Source organism: Durio zibethinus, chromosome 8 (assembly GCF_047325235.1).
Source record: "Durio zibethinus cultivar Kanyao isolate XHJ-2024 chromosome 8, ASM4732523v1, whole genome shotgun sequence".
Classification (NCBI taxonomy): domain Eukaryota; kingdom Viridiplantae; phylum Streptophyta; class Magnoliopsida; order Malvales; family Malvaceae; genus Durio; species Durio zibethinus.
The window spans coordinates 21,504,073-21,515,425 of NC_143169.1; the positions used below are offsets into that span (position 1 = coordinate 21,504,073).

At 28.7% G+C, this 11,353-nt stretch overlaps 1 pseudogene; it reads right to left on the reverse strand.

Moving 5' to 3' along the window:
* Positions 1–1,118: 1,118 nt before the first annotated feature.
* Positions 1,119–5,888, reverse strand: LOC111278428 (nuclear pore complex protein NUP35-like; annotated as a pseudogene).
* Positions 5,889–11,353: the final 5,465 nt, after the last annotated feature.

Sequence of the window (11,353 nt, forward strand, 5' to 3'; positions counted from 1 at the left end):
TATGAATTTGTCAAACCGCACTGTTATTAATGGAATATTAAATTTTTTATTTCAATAATTAAAATTTAAATACGATTAACCTTAAATATAAAAAAGAAATTATGAATTTAGAAATAATGGAGTGGGTAGATTTCTAGACACCGTACGTAGCACCAAACAGGTGTGAGGCCGTTGCAATTTTAGAAGTTGGAATCAATCATGCCCCAAGGATCGTACCATGAGAAAAATATATTTTATGCAATGCTCGTAAACATTTTAAGATATGTCTACCTACCTCCAGAGAAATACCGATATTACCAAAAAAATGTAACAAGTAAAAAACTATCTCATACGATGTTGAATGGATGGGATATCCTCACAAGCATTTCACGACAATTTATTTCGAAAGAGATCTTCTCCGTTATTAAGAAATAGTGGAGATATATTAATAATAGATTAATTTAATTGATTAAAGTTTGTTTTTTTTATGAATAGATATTAAATTTAAATTTTATCGATGATCATTTATTAAAATTATATCGAATATGCGATCTGTAATTATTTATTTTAAGTTATCAAATACGACATATTTTATTTTAATTTAAAAAATTAAATAATTTATATATCTCAAATTTCTCTTAAAAAAATGTTTAATGCCACGACATAGGTGATTAATATATTTTAAAATTAATCTTCAATTAAATTTTTAAATGATTTTAAATTAAGTAAAAAGATATAAAATATAATTAAATAATGATAAAAATAGTGTACATCTCCATTTTTTTATAGTTGCCTTAATTCTTTAGCTTGAATTTCTGCCGCTGTACACAAAGCAAAGCCAATAACACCTCTTCGTCATTCATTTTTTTTACATTTCTGGTACATTTTATGAAACAAACATCTGGTGTTGGATTCTCGTATACACTATTATGACATTATCACTTTTAACCCCGTAGTCTTATAAAATTGCAACACTTTTTCATAAAAATAAAATAAAATAAAATAAGCAACACTTCCCACTATAAAGGGATATTACTCATTCAAGTAGATGATACACCTTAACTCTCTGTCCTCTATATGAACAATATCACACAAAATGAAATAGCAGAAGGGCAGGTGGGTGACTGAAACCACTCTTCCTAATATCCAAACAGGTACTCCATGACTTTGGTCCCTACTGATTTTGTAGGGTTTGCCATGGAACCTCCTGACTGTCGTGCGTTAGTGTTGCCATTTTGAAGATGGCAAGGGTAAGATGGTAAGAAATTGTTCGGCATAGAACCTCCCGACTGTCGTGCGTTAGTGTTGCCATTTTGAAGATGGCAAGGGTGAGATGGTAGGAAATTGTTCGGCTCTAACGTGCTACTTGATGGTGGGTATAAAGTCCTGAAACCCTGATTATTCAATCTTCCATTTAAAGCCTCGCGTTGCATTGGATCCAGTGGCCTCACACCAATAATTAGTACTCCATTAATCTGCATTCCATTCTTGCTTAAAGGCCTTTGAGAATTAGATAGTTTCGATCATTGCCATGTATTGGTTTTAACATCAACATTTATTATTTCATCAACAAAATAAAAATACAATACATTTCCTTTCAATTCAGCTAATGCTCAACACTTTCACATACAACACTGCACATATTCCCTAAAGTACATAGAAAAGGAATTAGCCATGGGGCCCAAATGGGATGACACGAACCAAGTTGTCAAAAACCCACACTTTAGAAGCCTAACTCAACACATATAGATCAGATCAAAAGACAACAGCCCATCTGTCAACAAGCAAAAGTTTTTATCAGGTTTGGGTTTCAGCAAAATCCATCGAGATATTTAGCCTAAATGAGTCCAGGTTGAACAAGGAAGGCGATATAAGTTTATAAGTCAACCAATGGTTTACAACTCAGAAAGGTTACAAGGTCATGATTATCAAAAGCAGCAATCCACTTTGGAACTAATTCTTCGGTCAACTACTTTAATATTAATTCTGACTGAATTACAATTTTTTTATCTTCATTAGGATTATATATCTATTTAGCAAGCAAGGATAGCACGCATCAAAAAAAAATGTCATGAACAACAAAAATCCGCAAAAGGAACCAAAAAGATAGATAACTAGAGCACATCAATAATTATCATGAAAGAGCATTAACAGATAGGAATACAATAGCAAGAGAGAAGATTCACGGGATAAAGAATGTGCATCCAGTTAGCATCCATTGGACCAGAAACATGTTTCAATATCACACCACACTTTTCAAACTCTCGCAAAACTAAATTTGTATCAGTGGAAAGAAAGCAAATATTAAAGTCATAGGCCTTGCAACATATAATAGCAAGATGACACCATGAGCTTAATCCAAATGTTTACGTCCAACACTTTGTTTTACTAAAACAGACAAACGTGGAGAGATGGACGTAATCACCAAGGAGGGAAAAAGTTAAAATCACATCTAAGTTACCAGAAGCCAGAGCCCAGTAGGTTACAGTTTACATATAGTGGATCAGTCAACAGTACCCGCCAGGTAAAAGAAACCAAGGAAGAGTTTTTTGTGAACAAACAAATTAGACGAAGCCACATTACCAATTATTTAAAACATTTAAGCAGATAACATCCAAATAATTCTGTTTTACCCTGACATAAATGGGTAAAACTTTGGCAATTTGAAAAGGATAAAAATAGACCTAAAACACAGAAGTGATTGATGAAATAATAAAAGCAAAAGCTACTCCATCAAAATGAGGCACCCATATTACAGATAAAACACAACTGATTGCTATAGACCACAAGACAAACATATCACTATAAAGTCGAATATGAAAGTATGGGGCATACCCATAAACAGTAACCCATTCTTCCTCGTACAGATTTCCTGCAGGTATGGAATTCTTTTGTATCTCTGGCCTAGCAACTTCCCTTGGCGGCGGAAGTGTGATCAAAGCACCAGACTGAAACGCACCCTCAACAGGAGAACCATTTCCCTTGTCCTCCTGCTCACTGCCACTTGCCTTGGTGGGTGACCACTAACTCGAACTCGTTGGGCTCTGCTAATTCTGCTGCCCACTAAGCACAGCAGATGAAGTGCTAGCCCCTGACTTGCTCTTTGCTGGAGTTGAGAAGTCACGTCCAGAACTTAGGACGGGAGTTCTTGGGTCGGACTTGACTTCAGGAGACGTAGAATAATCCAGGTTCCAGATTCAGGAGAAAAATCTAAACTGTTCCACCGTAAGAAAATTCACTTTTGCTGAATTCACTTTCACCGACGAAATACTATGACATAATTTATGGATGAAATTTTTTTTAAGTAATAGACAAGTTGGTAATATTATTTTGTCGATAATTATCAATAAATTTTTTTGTTGATTAATTTCATTGTTAATTCGTTCGGTAATCATTGGTAAAATTTGTTAGTAATCTATCAATAAAATTCATTAATAATTCATCAATAATTGATTGATAATTGATCATTAAATGATGTTTTTATGTCGATAATCCGATTGTAATGACCTAAATTCTATTACTAATTTTGAAATTTTGTTGATAAAATTCATCAATAAAATTATAATTTCATTAATATTTTAATTAATTTCATCTATAATTATTTAAGAAACCTTTAAATTACAATTACAACTTGTATAATTATTTGAAATTTGTATTATTATTAATTAAAATATCAAATCCACATCATAAATTTAAAAAAAATCTAAATTATCCTTAACATCCCTAACATCCATAAAACATCCATAACATCCATATCATCCATAAAATACATCATACAAATCTTAAAAAAATGTCACTGTGTTGTTGCATATCCTAATCCAAAATCTTTGTTACCATCATCAAGTTTAGAAAATTGAATTGGAGAAAATTATATAGACCCCATCAACTACATCATTTGATCTACGAAAGACCTAAACTCAACCCTCAATTCAATCCTTAACTCATCAACTTGTTCTTGTATTTAAGGCTGAGGCAACACAAATAATGAACCACAAATGGAGTGAGACATTATTGTTGTAATAGTGGACTGCCTTGAGTAAATGAGGTCCTTAAATCTATCAATTGAAAGTCAAATATCATTTTGGGCTTCTTAGTGCAATTCAAGGTGTTGTAGGAGATTTTCTCTAAAGCATTTCTACGCTTGTTCTATTTTCAAATTCAATAAAATGAAAAATAATTAAAGTTAATATCATGAAAATGAATAAAAAAACATATTCATTGCAAAATATACATCCACCCTAAACCCACATTCAAAACATAAATTCACAAACGGATTATGGAAAAGAAAAAAGAATAGAAACATTGATACCATATAAATGTAATTGAACAATAACAACTTTTTTTTTTATTTTCCTACAATTTTCTTTCTTAAATTTGATCAACTTATTTTGATGTGATTAGGAGTGTAAATTACATGTAAAAATAAAACAATTATGAAATATCAAATTTAATTTATTTAAATTAAGTTTGATCAATTAATCATATTGAGAGTTATAAAAAAGAATAAAAAATAAATCCAACAACTATTATACACTAGCTTATAAATTATAACAAATTTTAATTTAATTTTTTCCTACCATTTGACCTTCACATTATTTTCTGATTCAACACCCTAAATTTTTTTTTTTTAATTCCAGATACATCAACCCATAATACTATTAAATATTATAACTTTTATTAACCTTTTATCAATACAATAATTTTTTATTTCAATAATTATTATTAAATTTTAAAAAATATCAAATATAAAAAATTTTCAAAACAAATATAAATCATAATACACATCAAGCCCAAATTTAGCATAAAATCAACATAAAAATTACATATATAAAAGTCAATAATACTCAACAAATCTATAACAAAAAAAAAAAAAACCTACTAATACAATAATTTTTTTTAATTCAACAATCATTATCAATCTTGAAAAGAAACTAAATATAAAAACTTCAAATAAAATCAAATTCCTATATAAAAAAATTACAAAAAATTTATGAGTTGAAAATCCCTCTTAAATCATAACACAACCTTAATCTCATTTAAATAAGATAAGAAAAAAGCTGAACAATAATCTCAATCAAACAAAATAATAAAAAACTTAAAAAATCAAATGTGTTATACCGACGGTGGAGATTGCCCATAATGGAGAACAGTCGAGGAGAAGACGATGGTAGAGCATGGAACTAATGATGATCGAATAGCCAGTAAGAGAAAGGGGTGGTCGGAGATGGAGAGATTCACGATGGAAAAGAGGAAAAAAGGAGAAGAGTGCAAAAGAGTTTGGGGATTTTGATTTTAAGGGAAATTTGGGGTTTCATGATTCAAGGATTGAGGTTTAAATTTTTTTTTTTCATTTTTTGATAGATTATTGATGAAATTTTCATCTGTAATTGGCCACCTTTAAAAAAAATTTTAGAAACTTTTTTTTTACCAAAGAAAATTTTTGTCGATAATTATTTTATCGACATAATACAAATAAAATTTTTGCCAGTAATTTATGTGCTAATTTCCACCAAATTTTTACCTATACATTACCAATTGAATAAAATTAGTTAGCAAATTTCATCAGTAATCTATTGGTATTCTATCAGTGATGGTCGAATTTTTTTACAATTATATTCTATTGACATTCTGTCAGTAATTACAAACAAAAAAAATTCATCTATAAAATTCCATCGGAGATAAACTAAATTTTGATAATATCTTCCAAAGTGTTCATAAGAAGAGGTGGAAAATCTAAACCTAGAAATTCTCACGCCATAAAGCTGAGACAACTATTGCTTGACCTAGACCAAAGATTTTCCTCTAAGGACAAAGACGGGTGATGCCAAGTCTTGGAAAAATAATGATTGTCTTCATGATTTGGGAGTTCTCTGAACCACAGTGCTAATATTTTTCCAAAAGATAAGCATTTAATAAAGAGTCCTACGTATATACATGTCATTAACTTTATCAAAACTTGATATACCAACTTAGCTAGCCTATACAACATTAAATTTTAACAAGCTCAATAAGGTGCAAATTTAAAATAAATCAACAGAATGTTAAACAAAAACTAATAACTTTAATGCTTTTGACTTCTTTTGGTTGCTGAGAAAATGAAAGGAAAAGGTAAGAAAATTATAAAAAAGCAAAAAAATTTAAACCTATTAGTAGTTAACTAAAGTCTGATTGTTTTATAAAAACAAACAAAAAAGAAAAAAAAAAAGCTAAAGATTGATACTGTTTTTGCTTTTCTTTTTAGTTTAATGTCTTTTTTTTCTTTTTTTTTCTCAAAACTCGAACAAAAATGTTAATTGAACAAAATTTCCAAATGTTTCAAATAAACCATTTTGCATTTCAATTCCCTTAATAAAGCATTTCGATACCATTGTAAATAAATAAACAAAATTAAACAAAGAGAAAAAAGAAAGTACCTTTGAGTTGAGCTCAATTGGGGTTTTCTTCCAAATTGAAAAGCTTAAGAACAAAGCTTTTCTCAACAACCGTAAAGAAAAACCAAAAAATTGTAAACAACCATTTCATTGAAACCTTAAACCCTGAATCTAATTTTCAAATAAGTGTTGCTATTTGTATATTAAAAAACTCTCAATACACCAAAAAATTAATCTTTAAGAAAATTACTTAAATACCCATTAGTTAATTACCATTTTGTCCTTTACACCCTTTCTCAGTAAGTTACTATAAATGAATTTTCAAAAATTCATTCAATTTACCAAAAATTCATTTCTGAAAACTTTTAAACTTTATCAAAAATTCATTTCATGGAAAGTATTGCAATTCTCTAAAAATGCATTTTTGGAATGCATTGCAATTATTCGAAAATGCAATTTCAGAAAGCATTGCAATTATCCATAAATGTAGTTTTAAAATAATTTTTTACTTCAATTTCTTTGTTGCAATCTCTTGATCAATGTCTGGCACGAGAATATCGGATATTCCTTGCTACAATCTCTAAACGAGTCTGTAACGATTTTTTCGATGTATGGGATGTTTAAATCCAGCAGTAAAAGCCTCTAATCTTTCGATCAGACACTGTCCATTATATAATGTTTGTAACATTTTTTCAATTCTAACAAATGTGCATTTGAAAGAAATCGCTAATTGTTAATAATGCCTATGAAAGTGGCTACTACACCATGTGTGATAAGGTAATCACGCTCCATCGCATAAGGTGTAGTAGCCAATTTACACAAATACCTCTTCACACTTAATAATTCCTCCCATATGCATATCTGTCAAAATTACAAAATTGTTGCAAACGCTATTGAACGAACAATGCCTGGTAGCCAAAAGATTAAAAGTCTCTATTGACAAATTTGCTAGTCTATTGATGATATAATGAGGTCAATTCTTATGTACCAAAAAGTTATTTGGTCTCTATTAATAGTTAAAGGTTAGTATGTACCAAAAATCTATTTTTAAAAGTTTTGAAGGATTCTGAAAATGAATGTTTGGAAAACATTGAGAAATTTAAGAAATACGCTTTTGAAAATTCTTAAAGGTTTCTGAAAGTAAATATCTGAAAGCTTTTAAGGGATTTTGAAAATGAATTTCTTGTACATTGAAGAAGTTTTTGGACATCTATTTTCGAAAACCTTCAATAATTTTCAAAAATTCATTTCTAAAATACTTGAGTTGCTGCCTAAAATTGCATCCATAAACTTAAAATTCTAAATTTTTTAAAATTAAATACAAAATCAAACAAAATAAATAAATAAATAAATGACTGTAGACACTGAATTTTATCTAGAACATTTTTAATATAATTAACCCAGGCTTATTTCCACACATGGGCTGAAATCATTTAAAAGGACCATTTGCAACCCATAAAAGCCTACAACTTAACTCATTTAGAGACTCAAAGTCAACTCAGGTCAAATCCGTTAAATTTGGTCAATAAAGTTAAAATTAGTCAAACAAAATCAAAATTACATAAAAACTTAGTTAAAATGGATAAAACCTGAATTAGTTCTCAAAATTCACAACCTCATTGGAATCAATGTGGTTTAAAATTAAATTAATGATTTTTAAAAACACTAAAAAAATTTTATTGCACTTGAAAAAGATAAAATTACTAAAATGCCCTTTAGGGGCATTTCCATAATTTGGCCTTCCCAAGCTCAAATTTTTACAAAATTTTTCAGATCTTAATTTCATAATATTTTCATATTTTTAGTGCATTTGAAACCATAACAGTACCTCGAAAAGTGTAAAATTACCAAAATACCTCTTAGGAGTATTTTCATAATTTGACTTTTTTAAGCTTGGATTTTCATGAAACTTTCTAGATCTCAAATATTTCATGATTTTTTGTGCTTCAAAATCTCAAAAATAAGCATAGAAACATTGATTTCTAAGAAAATGGCATAACTATCAAAAACTTTGTACTAATAGTAAAATGGTCTTTTCATTTAGTTTAGGGACTATAAAAATCCAACATTTAGAGTGAATAATGTGAACCATTAGATCTCTTATTGAATCGTAATCCAATGATTAAAGGTTGTACCTTAAAAAAAATCAAAGGTTGAAATTAAAACAAAAAAAGAGAAAAAAAAAAGACAAGCCCCACTCAACCTCGTCATTGCCATGTGACTTGTGTACGGAGCAGACAAACAAACAGGACAGAGGCTTATGACACCTTCAACCAAAAAAAAACAAGGTTAGTGGCTAGCCAAACCGACTACAAAGTAGTGAAAAAAATAAATTGCAAAACTTGAGGAGGAAGACTTAAGGGGGTATAAAAAAATGAAATGAAGGAATGGGAAAAGGGAGATCTACTGAAGAGAAAAAAAGTTTAGGGCAAAAAAATTGGAATGGAACTAAAGGAAAAGAGAGCTACCATCTTCAATGAAAGTTATAGGAAAAGTGACTTCTTCATCTTTATGGTTTTTATATATATGGAAGTGATAATGTTTTTGTATAAAGTCTAGATGAAAGTATAAAAATCAAAAATCATCTAGCATTCCATATAAATTGGTTTTGTTTTCAGTCTTTAAATGCTTTTAATTCCTTGTTCCTCAAACACAATCTCGGGTGAAAATATAGGAAAGCATGAAGTAGGTTGTTTAATATTTAGAAGCTGAAGAAAAATTATTATTACTTTTTTGGATGTTTATGTTAGAAAATTTAAGAAAACAGAAATAATAAGAAAGAATAAATATATCTTTGAAGTGTGAAGAATACTATCTTAAAGACATTTATGCTTGTAGGATACAACAAAGCCTTAAAAAAATTTTTAAATCAAAAGTAGTAAAATTGATCAGACAAAAAGATCTATTTATAATAAATGAATAGTCACCAATCAAGCCAATTCAAAAAGCCATGACATTTTGTATATTTTTATTTTTTATTATTTAAATAAACTTTATTTAAACAATCATGTTTTTCCTATTCAGACATGTTTATTCAGACCATCATTTTTTTCCTATTCAAACATATTTATTCAGAATTAGTAATATTTCAAAATAAAAACTAAAAGAGTTAAAAATAAAATCTATTTATTAAACAAGCCCAAATGCCCCAAGTGCCTATCTTTGATTTTTTTTTTAAATTGTTTGACCCATTACGAAAGCTTCTAGCAAACTCAAATGACTTGGCTCACTCCATCACTTAGCTCAATTACTTAAATAATATAAGTAATCTCTTTTAAATTACATATAAATGATCTTTTTACTCAATGTGAGATACACCACATTCTAAACTACCAACAATCTTTCACTAGTTTGGAATGTTGATGCTTAATTTTTAACCTTTCACACAAATAAATATTATAAATACAAAAATATATCTTTCATTTTAAACCTTTAATTAGTGTATATACCTTAGAATTCTAACAAAGTTGATGGTGTTCGTAGATTAAACCTCAACTCTTGGTGTTAAAATTAAAGATATAACACACATAATACATATTTAATGTTCTGTTAGAGGTTTATAATCATTTTAACATTATTATGGTCATGTGCTTATCCTTATTCATAAACATTTAAAAGAAAGTTTTTAATTTTCTTGTTGAAGTAGCACCACTTCTATATTTATATAAATAGAGTTTCTTGTTTATGTTTTCATTGCTATAGACATTTAATTATAAACTCCATTAAAAGTTCAATCTCATCCTCCATTTATGCAATGGCTTACACTAGTATTTCAAATATTTAGAATGGGTTGACTAGTGTTTACTGACACATAACAATAACTTGTTGTTACCCATTAAACTATACAATTAAAGGTTACTAATTCAAAGTTAGGTTCCCATTATTGGTGCCTAAAAGGAATTTTAAACTTATTTCACTTATGGTGCTTCTGACCAAATTTCTAGGTAATGCCTTGATAAGAAGATCTACTAAGTTGTTAGCAGATTTATCATATATTATGGTAATCATATCATTTTTTATCAATTCGTTGATATAATCATGTCTTAGATTAATATGTCTAGATTTTTCATTATAAATTTCACTATAAGCTCTAGACATAATAGCTTTACTATCAAAATACAAGAAAATGGCTATCATTGGTTGTGGCCATAACTCTATATCCATTAATAAATTTTTTAGCCATTCAGCTTTCTTGCCTGCTGCAGCTAATGCTATAAATTTAGATTTCATAGTTGAATTTGAAATGCAAGTTTGTTTCTTAGATGCCCAACTAATTACACCACCTCCAAGAGTAAACAACCATCCTGAAATGAATTTATTATCACTTATACTAGTAATCTAACTTGTATCTGAATATCCTTTCAAAACAGTTGGATATCCAAAATAAAATAAGCCAAAATCTTTAATTCTTTTAAGATAATCTAGAACTTTTCCTATGGCTTTCTAGTGACTTATACTAGGCTTACTTATATATCTTGATAACTTACAAACAATAAAAGCTATATCTAACCTAGTATAATGCATAACATACATAACACTTCTAATAGCACTAGCATATTCAAGTTATGCAATTACATAACCTTGATTTCCTGTTAATTTTATACTTGTATCATATAAAGTATTGACTTTTTTTATATTAAGATCCTTAAACTTATTAAGTAGTTTCTCAGTATAATGACCTTGATTAAATACGAAACCCTTGTTATAGCTCTTAACTTTAATTCCTAAAATGGTATCAACTTCATTTAAATCTTTCATTTTGAAATTAGAAATCATATACATTTTGGTTTCAGTTATGCTAATCATATTAGTACTAAAAATTAGCATATCATCCACATGGAGACATATTATAACTCCATATTCTTTAGTAAATTTTGAGTAAATGCACTTATCTTCTCCATTATGTTTAAAATCATTGGCTACTATGGTTGAATCAAACTTTTTTTGCCTTTATTTAGGAGCTTACTTTAGCTCATAAAGTGACTTAATTAATTTACAAACTT